Genomic DNA, 25,468 nt, shown 5'->3' with positions numbered 1-25,468 from the left:
GACTGTCAGGGCACCAGGGCTTTGGGCAGCAGGGAGTAGCTTCAGCTCCGCTCTCAGTTTCAGGCTTGGGGCTCCCCAGGGATCTGCTCCCTGCTTCAGTGGAGCGGGGGGAGGGGGGACACCAGGGCTCAGGGCTTTAGCTATGGGGGGAACACTGGAGTGGAAACCGGCAAGTCCCTCATAGCTAAAGCCCCGAGCCCCAGCCCCCTCTGCAGGACTGAAGGCATAAACAGAGCTGTGCGGCTGAAACCGGCAGTGGAACTGTGGAGGTCTAAAGCACTGTGCCCCAGTGCTGTCATGGGTCAGAAGCCTGGCGCCCTGAGTTCCCCCGCACCCTGCAGCTCCATCCCCAACCCCTAGTGGCTAAAGGCCAGAGGCAGTACAGTATTTGTCTTTTCGGGGGGGGGGGGTCTGCGCTGCTGCCTGATTGGTTACTTCCGGTTCCACAAGGTGTCCGGTTGACCGGTAAGTCCGTAACTCTGGTGTTTGTATCTTTGAGGTTCTACTGTATTTAAATTATCGTTTACATTTCTTTTCGTTTCATTTTTTACTGAAAACCTGAAGGTCAGCTGTAGGCAGGGGGGTGCTGCAGATGCTGTGCCTAGGGGCTCGTAAGGGTAAGTCAGGCCCTGAGTGTGTGGTCCTTTATTCACAAATGGAGGTATTCATTTTGAAAGGCTCTGGTGTAGCATATGGTCCTATCTGGGCACAACAATGATGGGTGTGTTGTGCCTAGACTGATGACTCACCCAGCCATCTGTGAATCAGTGTATTGTGACAGGAGGAGGGAGTCTTTACACAGTTGTCTAGTGAAAGCAATATATATATGGCCATAGAGTTCAGCACCTGGCAACTCCCGTTGTCACACCGGTGGCCAGATTTTCCCAAGAGCTCAGCTCCCATCATGCTGATCCCCTCTAAAAATTCTGGCCACTTATCTAGGTGCCTATAGCGGAGCTGAAATTTTTTAGAAAAAATCTAGCCCCACTTACAGACAAAAAGCACCTTTGAAAATTCTGGCAATAGCATGTATAAGAGGGGACGGTAAATCAACGGAGCATGCAGTAAATCACAGCAAAACCTGCCACTTGCCTCTCCTCTCCCACTCCTTTTATTACCTTCATTTTAATGTGTTTATGGTTTTATTTCAGCAGATCAAATGCTTTTTAATGGCTTCATTCTTGTTATACTTTGATATGAGGAGTGCTGTTTTGTTTGTAGCTGCTCACTGCCTGGTAAAATGTTAGTGGCTAAATTACCAGGAAAAGCCATAAAAGGGGAGGGGAGGGTGAGTGTCATAAAGTACTGGGAAGCCACCAGATAAGGACAGCGTGTGGAAGAGAAAATGCAAACACAGTGATCAGAGGTCCGGCTGGGTACGGATCACAGCTGGTACTACTTTTCAGAGAGCAGAAGAAAAACACACCTTGAGTTTGCAATGTAATTTTTTTTAATTGGATACAACTTTAAAAAAGAACAAAATAAAAACCAGACTGTTCACAGACTGCCCTGCCTTGTGCTCTGTGATGCTACCCAAAGTGCAAAATCAAAACTACCTTGGACACTGGTTATTTCATTGTAAACGAAGCTTGTACAAAAATGTGTACAAATGCACAGGGTTAGGGGCTGGTGAGCAAGAACCCAACACAGGACTGGGACCAGTGAGAAACAATACGGATTCACAGATGCACATGTGCGCTTTCCACTACATGTGACAGAAGAGACTCCCTGGTTTGCTCCCCCTTGTACCACAGAGCTTCAGGGACATACGGTATTTACTAACTCTCATGATGGACGCTCAAAGGCTTCACAAATGCAATATGCTTCCTAACTGAGCCCCCTCTCTAAATATACACTCTCTCCTCTCTGCCTCTGTCCCTTGCTACACGCCCCCCCCCCTCCCGCCCCAAACCCCTGTGTAGCACCATGAAGACAGACTTCAGTGACTCAGGCACGCCCAGTTCCTGCCTTTCGGAGACTGCTGCTGAACGCTCCCTATGGGTCAGTCACTCCCCCTCTCCAGCCCCCGGCCAGCTGAGTCAAAGTGACTCGGGCCCCTACCTCATTTGATCTACAAGTTTAACAGTCTTAGCAGGCTGGGTAACGAACAGGAGGGGGAGGGGGAGGGGTGCCACTTTAGTGGCTGCAGCCTCATCTCTACCCAGCCCACCTGAGTTTCAAGTCCATCCTGCTGCTCCTCCTCCTGGCCTGGCCCAGCTCAGCAAACAGTGCAGCTGTTGGTCTTGTTCATGGGTGGTCTGAGTGCGTTCTCCTTTGGGAAGGTCTCCCTCCTCCTGCGCAGCGCCGGGCTGAGCCGGCTGGGCAGGTTGACTTGCTGCAGCAGCTCCCTGAAGACTTCCACCACATTCTCGTTTTCCTTGGCCGATGCTTCCAGGAAGCGGTTGTTCCAGTCCAGCTCCACCAGAGACAGGGCATCCTCAGTCAGCACCTGCCTCTCTCTGTTGGCCTCTGCCTTGTTGCCCACCACCACGATGGGGGGGAACTTGTCTTCCTTCACCTCCAGGATCTCCTCCCGCAGGCTCTTGATGCTCTCGAAGGACTCTGTGTCATCCACCGCGTAGACCAGGGCAAAGGCGTCACTGTTCTGGATGGACAGCTTGCGCATGGCCGGGAAGGAGTAGCTGCCACTGGTGTCCAGGATCTCTACCTTGATGGTGGCCCCGCTCACCTCGTACTCCTTGCTGTGCAGCTCTTCCACTGTCCGCCGGTGCTTGGGCTCAAAAGTGTCCAGCAGGAAGCGACGGATCAGGGCTGTCTTGCCCACGCCTGCCGCACCCAAGAAGACCAGACGCACGTGGTTCTTCTCCTTCACTGCCAGGGACATGGCTGCACACTGGAGCTCTGGGGACTTTGTGGGAGGAAAGCTACAAATCCAACTTTGGCTGAAGCTTTGGTGCCTCTGATCTGTCTGCAACCCAGGGTTGCAGGTCTCCTTCCTCTGCAGCTCAGAGCCTGGTGTCTCCCTCGCTTTTCATGGATGAGTTCTGCACATCTCTCTCCAAGTTTGTTGCTACTCTCGAGTGGCCTGCAAACTTCTCCGGGCTGGATCTGGATCACTGCTGTCTCCCCACTCCCTCAGCTCGGCTCACCATTTATTCACACTCCCCTTCAACATGTGTCATAGGCTTGTCCAATCTCTGCAGTTGGGAGTATAATAGGGGAGGGGGAGAGAAGGATGCTCTGAGCCAATCCGCTGAGATCTGTCCTTGAAAGCCATCCCCAGCCCTGGAGAGGCTCAGCAATGCTGTGCATCACACTCGGCTCATGCTGCTGTTTGTAGCTCTGGGGAGCTAGCTGCCTTTTAGCAGCTGCCCTTATGTCATCCTTGGAGATGGAGACTCACCGAGAGCAACAAATTAGTGCCAATGAACTAGAGTGAGAGTTCTGAGCCCTCAGTGCTCCTCTCTCCTGTTGGGGGATTGTGTGGGGACAGACCAGGGCTTTATTTGAAATTACCTGCTGAGTTTCTGTGACATTTTGCTTTGTGGCTTGTGTGCTACCAGCTGGTTGTGAGTATTGGAAAAAGGTAAAAACAGCCTCTACCTGCGTCCCTGCCAATTTCTGTTCCCATTTCCTGCAATTGTATCATCAACATAGAGAAAGCAACTGTAACTGCTTCTACAGCACCAAACACCATTCCTCACCCCTCACCTGCAATGCATCCCAGAGCATGATTCTGCCAAACCCTGGATTCAGCACCAGGATCCAGCCAAATTTTGACCTGGTCCAGCTCCCCCACATTCTAATGCCTATCTAGAGAACAGGGGTAGCCCATTCCTCATGCTGCAAAATATTTTGGGCTGTGGTACGAGTGTGGCAAAAACCCAGATGTGGCACATGTATCATGCCAGATCCACCTAATTTTTGGCCATCACCAACCAAAATATACCATATGAGCAGAGAAGAAGTGTAGCTGTTTCTGCTGATCAAAACATTCTGGACACTGATCCATCCGAGGACATGAGTGTCGCAAAACCTGGATCTTTACAATATTTGGCTCAACCCCCAAATTGTTCACTCCAGATTATAAAGCATAAGTAGCCACTCCTGCTCCACTGGAAAACTCTGTACCCAGCTACATCCCAACCCAATTGTACTGGAAAAACACATGTTTGGTATCTGGAGCCAATTTTTAACCCCCAAACTCTGTCTAAATAAACAGTTGTACCAGCTCCTAGTGCACCTAAAATTTCACATGCTTTCAAACTAGAGCTGCAGCACTGCAAGCCGACGTTTCTGGCCCCTGGGTTATGCTGGATCCAGCTTGGTTTTTATTTTCTTTTTGTGCCACCCCGTAAAATTCTACCAGTTAAACAAAGAAGTGCAGCTTTTCTCAATCTCCTGCAAAAATCCAGACCCTGATGCATCTTTAGTAAATAGCACTACAGCAATCCCATCCCACACCTGGAGCTTCTAGGAGGGTGTGTGAGACACAGCTGCTGAGCTAGAGGCACACTGCTGTTTTTGCACACACTGACGTACATGCACATATTCTCTCTCTCCTTCTCAGTCTGTCATTCTGCACTTCCATACTGCCCATCATCACAACATCTGAGTGCCTTTCCTTCTGCAAATCACAATGTTAACTTACCCGCTCTGGCCTTTGCGAGGAACCTAGCCCACTCAGCTCATACAGAAGGGAACAGTCACAAAACACTTTCCATAAAGTTACATACCCAATACTCTTGCTTAGGCTTTGGAAAATGAGGCTGTTGAATGTCTGGACTTTTTTAGAAAAACTTTGGGTTGTGTACCTTTTTTTAAAAAAACTGCAATAAATATAAAAAATGCAAAGGGAGAAGATTAAATATATTCCTTTATCATTTCTCCTGATTGGGTGTAGGACATAATGCTGTATATCTCAGTCACAAGAAGATCCCAGTAAGAACCTGGTGAGGATGTATAGTAATTGCAATCACTGCATAGGTGCGAATTCACAACCCCTTATTAAAAAGATGTGGTTTTATAACAGTACTGTGCACTTGCACAGTGTCTTCCATCGAAAAAGCTCCAGGTTTCATATTTGTTCAGCCTCAGGACACCCAATGAGGTAGGTAAGTGTCATGATCCCTCTTTTATGGGTGAAGAAACAGAAGCACAGAAAAGTTAAAGGACCTGCTAAAGGTCAAACGAGGAGTCTCTGGCAGAGAGGGGAACAGAACCCAGGTCTTACGACTTCCAGTGAGGTCACTAAACCACAAAACCATCCTACCTCTCTAAGTAACCTGACCTCGGAGGAAGTATGAGCTGAAAGGAGGTGTGAGGAGACATCTTGGGAAATTATACATGATACATCTGTTCCTGGAGGACTCATCTGAATTCTGGGCATAAGTGAAATGAGTGTGGTAGCCTTCTGGTCCACCTCATAAAGTCACAACACAACTCATTCCAGTTTGATCCAGCTGGTGCTGTGTGTGTGTGGGGGGGTGTGTGTGCATGGGGGTGTCCTTTTAGCATGTGGGAGGAGAAGATGACAGGTGGAGGAGGAATGAAACAGTAACAAATCTTCCACATGGCTGGCAATATGCAACAGCGCAGTACGACCACTGCTATCTTCGGTATTTTGAAACTTCCTTATAGAATACTGCAGGGTTTTTTTTAAAGAGCTTCTTCACTCCAGTTAGCAGCATACACCTGTAACTTGTACAGATTTTTTGAAAAAATGTTTCACGGTATTAACCAAGGAAACATGGTGCAGAGGAAAATCTCCCCAGCTCCATTTCACTCTCACACAGAGACTAGATCTTCATGAATGATCTTTCACATTGATTGTCTCCTTTCATTTCCTGCATCAGTGCTGCCATGGTTACTGCAAGCCTGAAAGGTTTTAAATCTCCCTCAAAGCAATGGAGGATTTCAGAGGTAATCTTGTTAAGTGATGAGCAATGAATATTTCTAGAGGCATTTTGTGCTAACATCTTATTCCATCTTGGCTTATGTCCAGCAACAGAACAAAGGCAAAAGATGTGGGTTTGTGCGTAAGGAAAAGTAAGAAATTGGGGTAGGGAATGCAGAAACTATTCTCCTATTGCAGCTTCTTGTAACCAAAGAGACTTTGTGTTTTATATTGGCTGAGTCCAGTTTTTATAAATGAGAGGCTAACAGAGCTGCCAGTGGCCAGGTATGTTGCAAGTAGACCTCACCTGGCCTCTGTCAATTCACCTTAATTCAATCTGGACCAGTGGCATGCACCCCTTTTCCAGTCAGCTGCCTCCTCAATGCATCTTCTGTGACCTTTATCCTAGCAGAGGGTGGAGCAGTTGAGTAGACTGGTCACCAGCCACTCATCACCAGCTGATGCCTTGTCAGTGGCTATGTGAAGTGAATTTGGAGCACTCGGGCCTCTGGGTGCAGCAGAGCAATGTACACCTCACAAACGAGGGCTATTGTTGCCCAGTGGCTAGGGGACTGGATTAGAAAAAGAGGGACTTGGCTTCTATTCCTGGTTGTACCACTGTGCTGGTTTTCCCTCCCCTCTTTTGTCTTGTCTTGCCTTTTAGATGGTCAGCTCCTTGGAGCAGCAACTGTCTATAATTGTGTGTGTGCGGCAACACCCAGAACAATGGACGCCCCAATCTCAATTGATGCCTCTAGTTGATACTCTGATAAGAGCAGCCTAATTGGTGCTAATAATTGTCATTCTCTGTAGAACAGCTAAGGCCTAGCTCGAGCCTGGAGCCTGAGTTCTTCTCTTAATCCGAGAGGAGGGATGGTACCTAGAGGCACAATCTAAGGCATATTGGCAGGTCAGTGTGTGGACACTTGTGCTTAGCATGCTGTGCCTGTTTTGTGGCTAAATAAAGGATTTTATTCCCTATTGATTGCAGCCCAGCACCTTTCAGAAGCACTAAGTTCCCATCCAAATTACAAGAGGGAAACAGATGGTGCCTGTCCTAAAGCCAACAGTGATACAAATCTCATCCTTGCCACTTACCTAGGGCTGTAGCGATTAATTTTTAAAAGCCTGATGTAACCTGAGGAGATACCTTTTACAGGCCCTGGAGAAGAGCTCTGTGTAAGCTCAAAAGCTTGTCTCTCTCACCAACAGAAGTTGGTCCAATAAAAGATATTACCTCACGCACCTGGTCTCTCTGATGTAACTTGAGGCATTTTTTACTGTAGTTTGATGTAGGTGATGACCTCAAAAACTCTTCTGGCTCAGTATATAAAATCAGGGCCTGCTCATGAATGGCCTCTGCGTATAAGCCCCCCTTAAAGTCAGTGACTTTCAGGAGCATTGCCATATTCTTTTCTACTTTAATTCCTGAAAAGTCCCTCGGTGGGACACAGATTTGGGTGAGGAAAGGGTCAGAGGATCCAAAAAATGTGTGTGTTTTGGAGCCTATTGGGGTCAGCAAAGCAGGGGCTGGGAAAATCTCTCACAGAACGACTCTTCCACGAGACCTAGGCTGACATTGTCAAAGTCTCCCGAGATTTGGATATCTAAATCCCATTAATCGCAGGCCTACTCTACACCCAGAAGCTGCATGCGTTTAACTGATTGTAAATTAACCAGGGCAACGAATGCTTATAGCTGTTTGGTGTAAACGAAACTGCTATAATACTGGTTTAGACTCACGCACTGGCCAGAGCTGGGAAAGGCAGAGGCTGCATTTAAGGTGAACAAAACTTTTTGAACCTCCCAAAATATTTGGTTTGAGTTTGGGGTAGTGGTTCTGGACGGAGTGGGGGGGAGGGAGGGGCTGAACCAGTTCACCCTCCCTAACAAATGACCAACTACTGGGAACTGTGATGCCAAACTAATGGGTCTTATTGGCACTTAGCAAGAAAAGTATTTCTTAAAAGAAAAAAGTCTACAGGACATGCAGACATTACGCTGTGTATAGGACTATTTCAGACCTCTCAGCACTGAAGTTACTCAGCCTTGGTATGACGGGGTATACCAGACCCTCTGAGGTCCCCTGCTGGAGGCCTCATGGCTCTGCCACACCCCACTCCAGAAAAGGGCAGTAGAGACGGTCTTCCAAGCCAGAGGCAGATTAGGGGTTTGTGGAGCCTGGGGACAGAGCAAGCGAGGGCCTCTCACCCCTTCCACCTGCAGCATCCCCCCACCCCCTTCCACTCGGCACTCCTGCCGGGGAGCGGGGTCAGGGCGTGGGGGCTTCCCCCATGCCCTGACCATGCTCCCTGGCAGGAGCGCCAGGTGGGCAGAGCAGGTCGGGGTGTACAGGCCCCGTTGGCCCAGTGGCTAATCCACCACTGCTCCAAGCTGCGTAGTGTGGTTGTGTGAGATGTAGCCAATCCGGGCCCAGCAGCCTAGTATAAGAAGAGCTGAGCGCCAGCAGGTGTTCAGTTTCTTGCTGGAGCTGGACAGGTGTGGATGGTGCGTGGATGGCTGATGGAGCTGCAAAACCTCCGACAGGGCAGTGCTGCCAGAAGCCGGGGAGAGCGAGAGGGAGCCCTGAGCTGGTTGCTGGAACTCCATTAGGACAAGGCCCTGAGGTAAGGGTGAAGGTGGCACAGGGAAGTGGCTCAGGGGATTGTACCAGTGGCGCCATTTATTTATTTACATGGACACAGTGGATGGTTGCCATCTATAGGGTCCCTGGGCTGGGATCCGGAGTAGCGGGCAGGCCTGGGTTCCCTTCCCGCCCCTCTCCAACCATTGGGAAAGTGGCCTGGACTTTGAAGCACCGCAGAAGAGGAGTTGAACTGTAGTGGCCCAGCTGGAGAGCTGCAGCCCGAAAGGACCTGAGAGGGTGAAGACATTGCCCCCAGGGTGGGAGCCCTGGTGCACTGCTATTCCGGAGCAGGGACAACATGAGAGAGAGGTTACAGAGGGCACAGAGAGAGGCCTCTGTTGGACTTGTACCTTGGAAGGGGTTTCCTTTGGTTTTATTTCAAATACGGACTGCGTGTGACTTGGCTGGAGGGCTGAGTCACCGAAGACCCACCACAGACTGATAGAGAGTGAGTGCCGGCACACACACAGACATGGGGGATGCTCGCAAGAGGTGACTGCACCCCATTACCCTTGGCCAGAGCTACCCAGTGTTATACCCTTTTCATCCTGCCTTGTCTTGTTGCTACAAAATAGGCTGTGTCTGCCCCATGTCTTTGTTGATCTACCTTCACAGTAAGTGCTGGTCATGCTTGGGAGGCGGGCCCTACCATGGTTAAGGAGTGTTTTGCTGGTTCCCTGTGGACTTATCCCTCCACAGCTGGGTTTCTGAGGCTTCTGCCTTCTGCAAAAGACTTGACAACACTATAACCCACTTCTTCTCTCTGCAGAGGGCTGGATACAGCTCCATTCTGATGCTTGACAATGACCCTCTGGCTAGAAGTAGAAGTTTGAATGTGGCCAGCTGGAATCTGAGCCCCTGCCAATAGGGATAGCATGGGGGTTAGAAAGAAACTACTTTTCCCAAGGGTAGGTTAGCCCATAACTGCCTGCTGCAAGGTTTCTGTCTTGAAAGCAGCTGATGCTGGCCACTTTCAGAGACAGGATACAGGAATAGAGGGACTCCTGGTCAGAGCCAGTCTGGCACTTTCTATCTCCCCAAATACTGATACACTGAGTGGAAACATATCATGCAACCATACCATTACTATGCTGACCAGAGCATGCCTCCCACGGGGTTTAGAGTCTCTATTAAAACACAAACCAGTGTGTCACTAGACTCCTGGAAACTGACTTTTCCCAGCTTTAACTGAGCAGAGAATTACTTCTGAGATTAGCACAATGGACTGCTTTTTTTTTTTTCTTTTTTTTCCTCCAGTGTGCAGCCTTCAATTGGAGCTGTGGGCACTCAGCACTTTTGAAACCCAGGCTCAGTGTGACCCACAGGGTCATGGACGGAGGTGTACTCTTTCTCTTCCCTCACTGTTCACTGGATGTTGCATGGCACTCAGCTATTGGGCTTTTATCCCATCATTGCTCAGGGATGCCAGTCTTCAGAAAAGTCCTAGATCCAATAAACCATTTGCTACGTATTTGGCCTGGAGTGGCTCTGGACCAAGAGGGAAATACTGCATTGTAGGCCCTGAGGGAGGAAACAGCCTGTTCTACCAGGGAAGCATGTGCCCTTGTAGAAAGAAACCACCATGGGGCATTCTCTTGTCCTCTGTGAGGTAAATCTGCAAGGCACTCTGAGCAATAGCTGAACTTCTGACCCTTTATGGGCTGGAGCAGCCAGAAGCCAGTAACTCAAATTAAATAATCCAAGTGATGTGTGGGAAATGCCTGTGCTCCCTGGAATGAGGCATTGGGTGGGGGGGAATAACTATCTTCCAAAACTGGCATGGGATGGGCAGAGGGGGCGAGCCAAGCATATTCCATGATTCCTAAAGAGCCAAGTCATGCCTCCTTCACACCGGCAGGACCTCAGCCACACCTGCAGTACCCCTGCTGGAGTCAGTAAGGCATCTTGTTTGAGTACAGTGAACCAGAGATGGCTGCTGGGGTTGTGGCAGCACCCCCTGGCTTGAAGTGGTTTCCATCATAAGCAGCGTTTACAGTTTGGTTCAATGGCTCTCAGCGCTATACAAATTGTTCAAGCACCGCTGCCCACGCTGTACTGGATTTTTACTGGAAAATAAGTCATCTGAAGGGGAAGTGTAGAATAGGTTCTGGTGGTTTGATCTGGTGCTTTACTTAAGGGTAGAGAACAGGCGAGAGCACTGGCGGTGGCACCGAGGAAAGGCGAAGTCTCCCCCACAGAATTCCTTGAGGGGGGCTGGAGTCTGAGCGGCAGTATCTGGGCTCTTCCACAGCAGCTCCCCTGTCCCATAGGCCTGTGAGCTGTTCTTGGCTGGGAGGGGAAACAAATGATTGCTCCTGGCTCAGAACTGCTGCAAAGGGCTATAAAGGCCCGAGGAGGGCTAAGACCCTCTTTTGCTTCATGTAGGCATGGGAGTCTCTCCAGGCTGACTACAGTGTTGGGACTCTGAGGCTGAGTGTTCTGGAGGGGAAATAGCTGTTGTTTGATGTGGGGGAGGGGGGATAGTGAGAGTGTATGCCGGGGGAAGGAGAAGTGAAGGAAAGATTAAAAATGAGTTTAAAGTATCCCCGAGTAGGAGCTTGGCAGGAGGGGATAATCAGTTGCGGAGATCTGGGAGAAAAATGCAGAATCCCATAGTCAAATCTTTGAGAGGAAGGAAGGATGGAAGCAGAATGGGAGTTGGAAGGAAAATATTAAATTTATTTTTTAAAATTAATCAGAATGAAGGGACCTGAGGAAAAATGCTGAGAACTTTATTTTTTTCCACCAAACAATGGCCCCCTTTAGTTTAAGAAAAAAAGAGTGTACATAGAAAACCCAAAGTTGAGGGTGAGCAATGTGGAAATTAACTCTTCTTATGAGGCATAACTCTTCTTCTGTTTAGGCACAAACAGATGACAGAAATGTCCGTATATTCAGAGCAATTATGGGGAGGCAGTGCAGTCTTATGGTATCGTCACTGGCCAGGGAGTCAGTGCTCTGGTCTATGCCACGTGCTATGTGACTTTAGGCAAGTCTCTTTGCCTTTTTGTGCCTTTGTTTCCCCTTCTACTCTTTGTATGTCTTCTCTGTGTAGATTGTAAGCTCTCTGTGGCAGGGACGGTCTCTCAGGAGGTGTCTGTACAGTGCCTAGCACAGTGGGGCCCTGATCCCAGTTGGAACTCCTAGGCATGACTGTAATAATTTGTTGCTCCTGTATGCTCTTTATTGCTGTTTAGTGAGTTGCAAGAAGGGAAAGAACAGTGGTGAGAGGGAAAAGGTGCATGAGCTGAAAGAACAAAAGGGCAAGACAGTATCAGTAAGTTAATTCTTTGTGTAAACTGTCTTAGAAAACTGGCTGCAAAAATGTTATAAACATTAAGCTTAAATGTTCAGAGAGACTGAGCCCCCACAGCTGCCAGGGGATTCACCTCAAGTTGCAGATGCTCTTCACTTCTGACAAAACTCAGTATTACTTCCCCTGCTGCTGAAAAGGGGAGTGAATCTTCTACAAGCAAATTAATTTAATCAGCCCCTTTTAAAGCAACCTTCTGCTTGATATTTGCTTTCTAGAATAGGGCTGCATCACTTTCACTTCATTTGACTGCAGGATTCAGAAAATATGTTGTTCTGTTATGAAATGACGGTTGTTTTGAAGTTCAGTGCTGTGTGATAAGATTGTCATTACACCTAGAAAGCAGCAGAGTGACTGGAATGTTCCTAGAACTGCATTGCCAAGAACTGACATGTTTGTGGAAGATAATGCATGGGCCACCTGTAATTGTTTCTAATATGGGAACACTGGGAGAAGAGGAAGTGGAATATAACTGTCCTTCTGAAAAACTCCTATAGGATTTAATAAGGATGAAATGAATAGGGTCAAGCACAAATTAAATAGAGTCCTTTCAAATTATTTCAAGTTTTATAAGAAATTAAGATACAATTATACCTTTTCTATAGTTTGTAAACCAGCCTATGGAATTGTATTATGTGTGCAATGTTGCTGTAGCTGTGTTGATCCCAGGATATTAAAGAGACAAGGAGGGCAAGTTAATATCTTTTATTGGACCAACTTCTATTGGTGAGAGAGACAAGCTTTTCACTTACACAGAGCTCTTCTTTAGGTCAGGAATTACATGACAGGAATTTAGTTCATCACAATGTAGAGGTTTGGTTTAAACTTCCTACACAAAGGCTTTAATTTTCTATCATTCGATAGGATTCTTCCATTAACATGGATCCTAAAAAAAAGTCTTATGTTCAAAATGATCATGAGATTAAAAATCTGAGTTACTGTTTTAGAATTTCTCACTAGCTAGGGGTGCATCTGCAGGCAGACACAAAATTCCAGGCCAAGAGTTGAGACTAATGTTAGTGAATCAAATATATCATTCAAGTCTGTGCTAGAATCTGACCGGTGAGGGACTCCCTCAGTGTGTTGTTCCTTAGCCTGTAAAATTCACGGCAGGAGGAGTCCATAGTCAATGCTGCATCTGGATAATTTTATGTCCATTGGGCTCAAATAAGGGTAATCAACTTTCATGCTTCAGGGTTGAAGCTGATCACTGCTGTGGTCAAGAATTATATTTTCCTTCCATGGACAGTAACAGTATTATTCTACTGGTCAGATGCATTAAGAGTATTTTTGTCATCTGCTGAAGTATCAGGTGTTGGCCAGTACCAGAAGCAGAATACTGGATTTGATGGCCCAGTAGTCTGAGACGGTCTGGCAAATACTACGATAAAGCTGTTTATTTTAGTACAAAAGAGGCTGGCTATATATTCTCATTAAAATGTTCTTCCCAGCCAGGATCTCCTAGGGAGCAATGGTCCTTGACTGTTGCTAAAAAATAATAATCACTGTAAACTGGTGTTCAACTATAGCAACAAGTAATGTATAGTGCTACACTGTGTTTCTATGAGTAAAGAGAAGAGATTGGATTCCCATGCCCACCCAGGACTTGATCCAAAGCCTCCTTTTACTGACTTCCATGGGCTTTGGATCAGGCCTGTAGAATAGAACAATACAACCACAATGAGTAGGGTGAATCTGAACTTGATTTATTGTCTCACATGGAATGGAACTCTAGATCCAAATTGCTGAGAGGAGAGGAACTCACAGATGGAAAGAGATCTGAGGAATTGCCAGACTCCATCCCTGAGACCCAACTGTTTTATGCATCATGTGAAAAAAAGATAAACAAATGCAGAGAATCAGCAGCTCTTGGAGTGGTACGAACAGTCCATTTAAATAGAACTTGTCATCAATCCTGCTTTTGTCCCCATGTTCCATTCCTGACCGTGCTTTAGTTCATGACAAGCATGAAGGGTGGATAAATCTGTGTCTGTGTGTGTGTGTATGTATATGTCTCTGTACTTGAGAGGAACAGAGCTAAGTAAGACTTCCCTTAGCAGAAAAGCTTTCACAGGTGCTTTCTATCACAGCAAGGATTACAGGGAACATGACTGGGCCCAGCTGGAACAAATTACTCCATCAAGTGGATTGAGGGTTGTGAGCCATTTGTTCTCTAGCTTTAGATAGAACTAAGAACAAGTCCTGGTTTGAGACAGAGAAAGATGTCTGGGAAGAATCCTTTCCTTTGTGGCTAGGAGCAGTCGCCTGAGCTTCACAGTGGGACTTGTTTCTTCAGCATTTGCCTCTTCTCACTTCATCTGCCATGGTAGGTCTTAAGCTTTACATGTAGAACTTCAGCCTTCCCTCAAGTGAGAGGGGTTGACCCAAATCTTCCTGCTATTCAGATTATTAGCTTTGTGCAGTGCTTTGTGTGGTTCCTGCCTGGAAGATTGTTTAGTTTTAGACAATAAGCAAACAAAGGTAGGGAATTGACATCAAAACATGTACATTGCATTATGTAGGACTGGCATGTCTCTCTTCTGGTTCTAGTTTTTTTCAGTTTGATGTGAAGTGTGTGTGTAAAAGTATAATGATGTGTATAATTACATGTCTGACTCTCACCCCCACAAATGATTTTCCTTTACTGTCAGCTTCCAAAATAGAGCCTATAGCTCTTCTCTGCTATGCAAACCTGGGCTGGATGTGCCATATTCACTACACCCAGTGGTGCTGCTCTCCATAGTAAATCATAGTGGGCATGGACAAAAAGGCCAATAGTAAAAAACTCAATAGGACTGCTCTTGTGTGTAAAGTCAGGCACATATGTAAGATATGGGTACTATAGAAAATGAATACCAAAACCATAGAATGTCTCATTCATTTTCTGCCCATCTCTTGTAAATTTTGTAGTTCAGTCAAAAAGCAATAAAATTTCTCTGGCATGACTTCATCTTTATAACTCTGTGCTGCTTGTATCTCTATTACCCTCTAAGTTACACAGCTCTCCTCCCCTTTATATTTTCTCTGTTATTTTGCTATATATATAAAGTTGCCAGTGCTTCAGTTAGGGCCTTGGAATACATATCTCCTGGCCAAATAACTTACTTATGTCCAAATTTCTTCCTAATTATACAAACCCCTCTCCTTTTTATTACTGCAGACACGCAATACAAATATAAAAGCAACTAGGCAGCTATCATTGACCTCTTCACACACTGAAGACAGTTACATGCTGGCAACATTGTACCCACCAAATAGCTGAGCAATGAACTTGCTGGGAAAAAGTAGAAAGGGAGTTAGATCCCTACCGTTTATGGTAGAGGAAGGTGACTTCCTGGTGCATTACCAGCTACCCCTACAAGCACTTATGTTGCAGTGTCCATATGGAAATATCATACAGGTCCCGCAGCAAACCTGAAGGAAAGTGAAACCTCCTTTAGTCGTATCCAATAAAGATTACCAGTCCTCCCCCACCCTCACTTATTATTGGGCCTGCTTTCATGCTGGCATTTCTTCTTCCTGGGATTTATCTCTGAAAGCTATTGTTGTTCTCCTCAGCCCTCACTAAAACTGAAGTGTTGCAAGAAAGCAGGTGAATTTGGGCCTTGTAAACCTACCTAGCCCTTACCACAATTTCCGGCTAGGTACCTAATAAATAAACAAAACCCATCTGATAACATTGTTTGATCAGCTCCAAAGCTCACCTGGCCTCAGGGGATTGGATACAATATGTACTAGTTGATTGTGGGTAATAAAATCTAGTCTCCCTGTGAGCAAATGTCTCCTTTAGAACTACAGGGATTTAACACAGCTGTTAAAAGTCTCAGAGGGTTTCCTGTAGCAGTGGTTCTCAACCAGGGGTACACAGAGGTCTTCCGAGGGTGCATCAACTCATCTAGATATTTGCCTAGTTTTACAACAGGCTACATAAAAAGTACTAACAAAGTCAGTACAAACTAAAATTTCATACAGATAATGACTGCTCTATGTACTATACACTGAAATGTAAGTACAATGTTTTTATTCCAGTCAATTTATTTTATAATTATATGGTAAAAATGAGAAAGTAAGCAATCTTTGAGTAATAATTTGCTGATACTTATGTATTTTTATGTCTGATTTTTGTAAGCAAGTAGTTTTTAAGTGAAGTGAAACTTGGGGTATGCAAGACAAATCAGACTCCTGAAAGGGGTACAATAGTCTGGAAAAGTTGAGAACCACTGTTCTATAGCATGTCTTATCTTGCTCTGTCTGGGTTGTTAGCAGGAGCTAAAGGCATGCATCCCTTCTTTTCCCTAGGTGCTGCTGTGTAATATGCTATCTGACAGGCGTCTCTATTTATTAGTGAATAAATATCTGTGTTCCCTTGCATTCAAACACTTCTCAATATAAGGCAGTAGGCTCAATATTTCCGTTCTTGTGCTAGCAGCTTGTGAGATTTACAATGGGTTTATGTGATGTGGCACTGTCATAAATATAAAGGGAACGGTAAACACCTTTAAATCCCTCCTGGCCAGAGGAAAAACCCTTTCACCTGTAAAGGGTTAAGAAGCTAAGACAACCTCGCTGGCACCTGACCAAAACGACCAATGAGGAGACAAGTTACTTTCAAAGCTGGAGGGGGGCAGGGAAAACAAAGGGTCTCTGTGTTTGTGTGATGCTTATGCTTACGCAGGAATGCAGGTCAGAATGCCTGTAAAAAGTCAGTAAGCAATCTAGTTAGATATGCGTTAGATTCTGGTTTGTTTAAATGGCTGATAAAATAAGTTGTGCTGAATGGAATGTATATTCCTGTTTTTGTGTCTTTTTGTAACTTAAGGTTTTGCCTAGAGGGATTCTCTATGTTTTGAATCTGATTACCCTGTAAGGTATCTACCATCCTGATTTTACAGAGGTGATTCTTTTACTTTTTCTTTAATTAAAATTCTTCTTTTAAGAACCTGATTGCTTTTTCATTGTTCTTAAGATCCAAGGGTTTGGGTCTGTGTTCACCTTTGCAAATTGGTGAGGATTTTTATCAAGCCTTCCCCACGAAAGGGGGTGTAGGGTTTGGGGAGGATTCTGGGGGGAAAGACGTTTCCAAGCGGGCTCTTTCCCTGTTATATATTTGTTAGACGCTTGGTGGTGGCAGCAATTAAAGTCCAGGGACAAAAGGTAAAATAATTTGTACATTGGGGAAGTTTTAACCTAAGCTGGTAAAAATAAGCTTAGGGGGTTTTTCATGCAGGTCCCCACATCTGTACCCTAGAGTTCAGAGTGGGGAAGGAACCTTGACAGGCACTCTTTTTGTTTGTATTGGGCTAGCACCTAGATGCCCAGCACCATTGTGCTGGGTGCTGTACAAACACATAACAAGACAGCCCCTGCACTAAAGAGCTAGCAATCTAAATATAAAACAAAAGATGGCAAGTAGATACGACCAATAGATGAGGGGAAGCATAAGGTAATGTGTTGCCAGTTCTCATGATTTTAAACCAAAAATCATGAGACTTGTGACATTTCTTAAAGCCTCCTAGAGTCATGTGATTATGTGAAAATCTCAGGTTTCGTTTAAAAAAAATCAATAATCTCCAAAACCTGAAGAATGTCCACTTTTTTTAATTCATGATTTTGGGGGCCTGACTCATGATTTTAGGAGACTGGGGGTAGCTCGTACCAGGAAATAGGTTCATCCATTTTGCAGGGCAGGAGTGGTGCGGGGAGTAAAGAAAATGTTTTGAAATTGCCTCATTTACACATCACCTTCACAGGCTGCAGGGACAGGAAAACACAAGATAATCATGGAACTATGCAGCCATTAGCAACTCCATAATCAGACTGGGTTTGGCTTTCCACTTCAAGCTTGTATTGAATATCTTGGCTTCATTCCTATTCTGTAAGTTCTCTGTTCCAGTGCTGAATTCACCCTCCATCCTCAGCCCAACCACTTCTTTCTCATAGGGAACTATCACTCTGTTAGCTGCCCCAGTGTTTCAAGTCAAGCAGAACCTCTTTAGACAAAAGCATATGGCTTCCAATTAGAGCCGATCACCTTTTAGAGCCAATAAAGCCAGTAGCTAGTCACCTGATCTGGTATTTCAAGGTACATTAAGCAGCACATTTCCTCCATGCTGCTCACTGGTGTTCCAGGCAGGCAACTGCATTAGCAAAATTAAACCTCATGGAAGTGAAGCAGCTGCATAACTAATAGAAATGACAAGAAGTGTGTAATGGGGGGACTGGGAAGCTTATGGTTTATTCCTCCCCACCCAAAATAAACCTAGTAGCTGGTGGGGCTTTGACATGCTCCCACACCTCCTTCATCATATTATTGTTACTGTAGCACTTAGAGAACCCAATTAAGATTCAGGATCCCATTGGGCTACCGGCTGTACAAACCCTTAGTGTGCGAGAGTGCTTGCCCTGAAGAGCTTGTAGTCTAAATAAATGTGTCTGGGGAGAGGAGAGGAATCAGGCACATGGAGGGGAAGCAAGTTGCCCCAGGTGACACAGTGGGCCAGTGGCAGAACTGGGAATAGGATCCAGGTATTCTGAGACCCAGTCCAGTGCTCTAGCCACTAGATTATGCTAGCAGAGTTAACCTTCAACTTCAGACGTTTGTAATTGCAAACTCTGGGCAGGTTTGTGAATCAGGGTCAGTTAAAGGCCCTTCATGTAAAATTTAGGGTTTCAATGTGCATCCTGACATTGAAACTGTCTGAGACAGTGCCCTGAATGTTGGGTTCATTTGAACGCTCAACCCAAAGCAAACCCCTGGCTGGCTGGGCTGCAAATACTTGCAGATGGAAACTGAAGGAAACATTTACATGGGCCCATTGGTGTGAAACAGCAGGGTCCAGCACAGCTCTGCTTTAAACTGCGGTGCTGAAGGAGCCTTCCTAATCCACCCTGCCATCTCCACTTCATGCACTGGTTTTGAATGCAAAGTCTTGCATATGCATTGGGACCTGGTCTGCGCTTAGCACAGATGTGAAGGATGACGTGCTTCCACTTAGTGGCTGGAACAGATAACTCAGTGCAGCAACGGGGTGGAACTAGCAAACCTCAAGTTATCACAAGGAATAGTACCAGATGCTGCAGCCTCACTGGAGTGTAGTCAAGCACCTTGCCATTAACAAGGGCGCCAATTAGGGGGGGTCAAGGGAGGGCTTGTCTACACTCGCAATTTACAGCACTGCAACTTTCTCGCTCAGGGGTGTGAAAAAACACACCCCTGAGTGCAGCAAGTTTCAGTGCTGTAAAGCGCCAGTGTAAACAGTGCCCCAGCTCTGGGAGCCGCGCCTCTCGTGGAGGTGGGTTTTTTAAAGCGCTGGTGCACAAACCATGTGACTTTAGCGTTGCCAGTATAGACTAGCCCTTAACTACAGCACAGCATTAGTGTGAAACGTGAGTTCTGCAGAGCAGAGGTGTCCCTGGAGCAGGGAGTCAGTATTTTATTTACAAACAGAGGCAGGGTGATTAAGATAAGAAAGGGCTGGTGATTATATTAAGGGTATGAAAGTTTAGCTTGTAAAAGAGGAATCCCTTTGTGGAGGGGGGAGAGGTTGTTTTAGGGCTAGTCCACACTGGCAGTGCTGCCATGGCAACGCTTTAACATGCCTTGTGTAGTCACGGCAGAGCGCTGGGAGAGAGCTCTCCCAACGCTCTAAAAAGCCCACGTCCATGAGGGGCGCAGCTCCCAGCACTGGGGCACTGTTTACACTGGCACTTTACAGCACTGAAACTTGTGCTGTGGGGGGTGTTTTTTCACACCCCTGAGCGAGAAAGTTTCAGTGCTGTTAATTGTCAGTGTAGACAAGCCCTTAGAGAGAACAGGGGGTTCAGACAAAATATAGCAAAGCACTGAGCCTGGTTACATTCAGAAAAGGGGGAGATGGGGTCAATCCCAGGGAAGGGCAAGCAGTGTATAGAGAAGTTCCCACTTTACCTGTGGTACTTATATGGTCTCATCACCATAGTATCTGAAGCTGCGCCTCACAATGTCTAACCTATTTCTCCTCCCAGCCCCTTGGTGAGGTAGAGCAATGCTGTTATCCCCATTGTACAGGTTGGGCATTGAGGCACAGAGAGACTAGTGGCCAGATTTTCAAAGGTATTTAGGCACCTAGTGGGATTTTCAAAAGCGCCTAGAAGTTTAGATGCCTTGTAAACTCCCCCCCGATGCCTAGCTTCATCTTTGGGTGCCTAAAAACCTTTGAAATTCTGTCCTTAAAGCACTGGCCTGGGGTCAGACAGGAAGTCCATGGGGGGAGTAGAACCCAGGTCTCAGAGGGCTAACTCTGTATCCAGCAGACCAGCCTCTCTCTCTGCTGCATGCTGCAAAAAAAGAGGACTCTGATAGATGGGAGAAAAACCATGCTGGACAGTTCTCTGAGACTCCAGCACATGCTCCCAGGATGGATGTCATGGTTGACAGAATGAAAAGCAGCACAGAGGTTAGGAAGGATGGAGAATGAGAATCAGATGAGAAGAGATCACTTAACTCCCCAGGGATGGCAGGTTCTGCCCCATGCTGGGTTGTACAGCAATGGCTGCTGTATAATTTTACATTTTAACTGAAAACCATTTTGTTCAGTCATTTTTTGTTCCAGGTTTGAGACAAGGAAGGAATGAGAAAGTGTCATATAAGTATCCAATGTGTTTATGCCTCAAATTCTTAGGGTTTCAGCTGTATTCAGGCCAATTCCAGAACAAAGAACAGAAACTGCATCCACAGAGTCCATAAAGTCGATGATTATTGTCATGATTTGCATTATTCACTGGGTACCATCTCTGCGCTCAGCACTGTTCAGAATACGCCAGAAAATCCAGTCCCTGAGCCAATGCATATAAGATGTGTAACTCTGGATAACATGGCTCAGATATTTAAGTATGAAGTGTATAGTGATTGACCGCACGTTATCAAATGTTCACTGATGTTTCTATCTATGAGTGGAGGCACTGATGTCAATAGAAGTTTTACTTGATTAAGGACTAGAAGATTTGACCCTCCAACTTTCTTTCTAAAGGTAGAGCTGCCCAGAGCTCCTGTGCCCATATATTTTCCTTTCCTGCTTGCAGTTGCCCTGATATACCTCAGAAGTCTCAATTTTTTTCTCAATTTTAAACTATAGAATTTTCTTGGAGTTTGGTTTTAAATATTCTCCTGTGAGAACTGCCATTCAGTTGTTGTAGTATTGTGTTTAAAGGCTAGTTTACTTTCCAGAAGGCTCTTAAACAGAAATAAAAGCAGTGTTGCCAACTTTCATGACTTTTGTCATGAGTCTCATAATTGTTTTCCTTAAAGCCCCAGCTCCTGGAGTCAAGTGGATATGTGATGATTTCAGCCTTCATTCTTAAAGAAAAATGATGTTTCTTGTCCTCGTGTCTGTGGAGAATGCTTCAAAATGTGACCCCAGTGTACTCAAAAAGCAGGAAGCAAATAAAAAGAATCCCAAATCTGTTGTTTTTACATAATCTCATGATTTTAAAGCCAATCCCATGATTTTTAGTGAGCCTGATTCATGATTTTTGAACATTTGGGATTGGCAATACTGTGAAAGTGACTTGAAAGTGTCAGTTTCACTCCTGTTTAAGGTTAGTTTCTAATCTATTATTTGTAGTGAGGTAACACCCCTAGAGCCCCAGTCAGGTGCAGTATAAACTCAGGGGGCCTTGCCCTAGTAGGCTGTTTCCAAAGTTAAGTGATCTATTCCAAGCTTTATGAACTGGAAAAAAGTGATAGGAAGTAATCCAGATTTTTCTACAATTGTTTCAATTGTATTCAAGAGTTAGTAACAAAGAATATACATTAAAATTTTAAACCTAACCAGTGTTCCTTTAGAGACTTGACACAAGATGTGAGAACATGTTAGTATTAGAGCTGAGCGGGTCTAATATTTATTTAATCCTCTTTTTTTATATAGGAATTAGATACAGTACCCGATCAGCTAATTTCTAAATTATTGTCTGCAAAAAACCCCTAGAGTTTTCAGGTGCGAAGTAGCCCTTGGAATCACAGTTAAAGTTGCACTCCCCACCCTACCCCTACCAAAATCTGAAATGGCATCCCTGGCCATTAACCCCACAAGAGGGAACTTGGGCAATACAGGAAATCAGAAGCAGGCAAACTAGTCCCACCCTCTAAAATCCCATCTGAGTGGGGATTGGTGTCTGGGAGTTATGAAGGGAGCACTGATGCTGCGAGTGAGAGACTCTTAATCAGTGTTTGATTCTCTTGGTGGGGAAGGTGGTTCTTGCTGCTTACAAAGATGTTTAATATTTGCTTAACCCCTTCCTAGCTAAATGCTACTCCAACACCCATGGCAGTATACCAAGTATGTGATACAGCGCTGTGCATACCAAAGAGCATATACCTAATATACAGTGCAGGAGGAGTGTCTCCGACATCCACCTTATGCCAAGCCACTCCCTAGAGCTAGTACATCTCCAGGCTATGCTTCTTTGCAGCCAGGGATGATGCTCAGGGGGCCAGAAGTGAAGGGGTTAAATCTGTTCAATTTGTGAGGCGGTTGTTTTGGAGCATGTTGTGAGATGCTATATGAGCTGCGCTCTGGGGATAGCTGTGCACTGATAAGGCCCTTTCTCTCAATAGGATTTCCTGTCCTGGCTAAATAGAGGAAAGGGCCACTGGAAGCAGAGCAGCAGCAGGCCTGTATCTGGTGCTGATCCTGAAAGACCAGTGTGTGCTTTGATTTTGGTTTTATAATTTTTTTTTTTTGGATGTAGCTGTTTCAGAAAGAGAACACTTGCAACGTTGGCAAGAGCCAGCAGCAGGGGTTTGTCAAGGAGTGTGAGGGACCTGGACACTCAACATCCTTTGGTTTCCACTGGGATTCGGGTACCTGACCCCTTTGGCATGGCTGTTGGTGGGAAGCCTGTACATTCCTGCTAGCACGATGCTTGGATTCATCAGAATGACTCGTCCCCAATTCCATGAGCACCAAATGTCACTCAGATAGTGTTATGGGATGGAATTTCAGCTAAACACCAGGGAAAACTCCTGGGGCTGAACTGTATTCGAGTGGAACGGTCTCGCTGACCTCAATGCCCATGACGACAATGCTGCCCCAGAAGTCTTCACCAGGGGTAGCCATGGGGGATGCTGCCGTGTGTACCGAGCTTGGGTGTCTTTACTACTATCATCTGAGCAAGGCTAGGCAACGTGTGCTAAATCCACCTCAGCTCTGTCTGCACTACATCTTCCAGTGCTGCTGCACCACTGGTGAATTACAAGCACCATGTTTGTCAGGGTAGCTGCACCTGTTATCAAAGCAGTTAAAGCCCTGTTGCTTGAGTGCCTTGAAATGCAATAAGACAAAGCAATGGGGAGCACACTGTAGGGAAAAGTTCTTCTCTGGTAGAGGGAAGGACCTAATAAGTCTATTCCATTTTATTCATATTCTCAAGTAGCCATCCTCTAGCATCACTCATGCTCCTGAGCCCTGTTTGCAGTGCTGCGTCCCCTGTGCTGTATCTTAAGGAAGGTACATCCATCACATTGCATTTCAAAGCCAGGGCTGTGCTCCCGTCTTCTTTCCTATCACTGGGGTAGAGCAGCAACTACGATTTCACCTGAAGCTGATCGAGCCCAATGGCTACATCAGGAGTAGCAGAATTTATTGCAGTAATGTCTCCTTCATATTTATAAATTGAGCAGTATGTAGTGATATGTTTGGTGGTCTGTCATGGAAAACAAGTTATTTGTCACTGGTGCATGAGAACTTAATGTTACAAATACCTAGGGTTGCCAGGGGTATGGTGTTCGACCAGAGCGCCTGGTCAAAAAGGGACCTGGTGGCTCAGGTCAGTACTGCTGACCAGGCAGTTAAAAGTCCAGTTGGCAGCACATTGGGGCTAAGGCAGGCAGCAGGCTCTTTGACTGCCCTGGCTCTGTGCAGCTCCCCGAAGCGGCCGGCATGTTCAGCCCCAGGCACAGGGGCAATCAGGGAAGCTCCACGTGCTGCCCCCAGTGCTGGCTCTGCAGCTCCCATTGGCTGGGGACTGCGGCCAGTGGGAGCTGTGGGGGCGCAGCGCCTCTGTGCAAGGGCAGCATGCACCATGCAGAGCTGCGTGGCCACGCCTCTGCCTAGGGGCCGGACATGGCACCACTTCCAGAACCAGCACAGGACTAGGGCTGGTAGAGAGCCTGCCTTAGCTCTACTGCACCACCAATCGGGAGCCACCTGAGGTAAGCGCTGCCCAGCTGGGGCCCCTACCCTGAACCCCCTTCTCCAGGTAGGAACCTCCTCCCGTACCCCAACTCTCTCCCAGACCCTGCCCCCCCCCACCTGCACCCTAACCCCCTGCCCCAGGTTGGAACCCCTTCCCTCACCCAAACTCCCTCCCACAGTCCACATCCCACACCCCCTTCCACACCCCTACGCCAGCCCTGAGCCCACTCCCACATTCCAAACCCCTTGGCCCCAGCCCAGAGCCTCCTCCTGCACCCCAAACCCCTCATCCCCAGAGCCCCCTCCCGCATCCTGAACCCCTCATTTCTGGCCCCACCCGGGAGCCCTCAACCCCCTGCCCCAGCCCAGTGAAAGTGAGTGAGGGTTGGGGAGAGCGAGCGATGGAAGGAGAGGGGCTGGAGTGAGTAGGGGTGCAGCCTCAAAGAAGGTGCGGGGCCTCAAGGGAAGGGGTGAGGCAAGGGTGTTCTGTTTAGTGCAATTAGGAAGTTGGCAACCCTACAACTACCCCTTTCCCATATGACGATGCTCTCTGGCCTGGAGTAATCTGAAATCGACAGCCATGAAAGCCAAATTCCTCTCTGGATTTAAGTCAGCAGCTCGATGGAGTTGCAGTTGTAATCTTCATGAGCATGCGCAACTGCTTGAGCTCATTAATGTACATCCCACAGCACGGCCTGTGCTCCAGTCCCTGTGTCCTTGAGCTGCGAAATGAACACCTGCATCATGTGGCATAAAACAGCTTTAATGTAATTACAAAGCCTTCTTATCCTGTTACTGGGGGATCTGATCCCTTCGTTGCCTTTGACTTTAGGTACCATTTTTGCAATCTGTGTAATTTTTTACACCTGTCAAATAGGGCAAACGGGTGCAGGCAGGAGTCTTTTGTTTGTTGTCATGTTCTTAATGGCGAGTTGAAGGTAGTGATGGACTCCCGATATTTTTAACAAGGGGCTCCCACAAAAACTCCTCTTACCATTCCCTTCTTAACCTGTTATCTGAAAGCCTTCCTTCAAGCACAATAGCTACCTCTGGCAACTAGCCCCTCCCTTTAAAGTTAATACTTGTTTGCCACGCTCTTACACGGACGTGTGCATCCCCACTGTTTTGTCCTGTCCCCTATAATGCTAGGGGAAATAATATCAATTTGGAGTGCCTCAATTTATGGGTACCCAACTAGAGCCATTGAGGGTTTGATTCTCTGCTGCCCCGCCCCAAGTCATGCTCAACAATCTCGACTCTAGCTGAAGTCATGGGGAGCTCTGCACCTCTGAAAATCAACCTCAAGGCATTGCAAGTTACACACCAAAAACTGAGGGTCACTCTTGGAAAATTTGACCTATTGGGTATCTTCCGACTGGTAGACAGAATTATTCTGTTCTATTTAGATTCTTATTCTATGCCCATCACCCTGTACCTGGACACCTTCCAGAGAGAGGTTCTTGCTCAGTGCTGACTCC

At 46.5% G+C, this 25,468-nt stretch overlaps 1 pseudogene; it reads right to left on the bottom strand.

The window, feature by feature from the left end:
* Positions 1–1,444: 1,444 nt before the first annotated feature.
* LOC144929289 (GTP-binding protein Rhes pseudogene) lies at positions 1,445–3,300 on the bottom strand (annotated as a pseudogene).
* Positions 3,301–25,468: the final 22,168 nt, after the last annotated feature.

This window comes from Lepidochelys kempii, chromosome 14 (genome assembly GCF_965140285.1).
Source record: "Lepidochelys kempii isolate rLepKem1 chromosome 14, rLepKem1.hap1, whole genome shotgun sequence".
Taxonomy (NCBI): domain Eukaryota; kingdom Metazoa; phylum Chordata; order Testudines; family Cheloniidae; genus Lepidochelys; species Lepidochelys kempii.
This window is presented reverse-complemented; position numbering and strand designations above follow the sequence as displayed.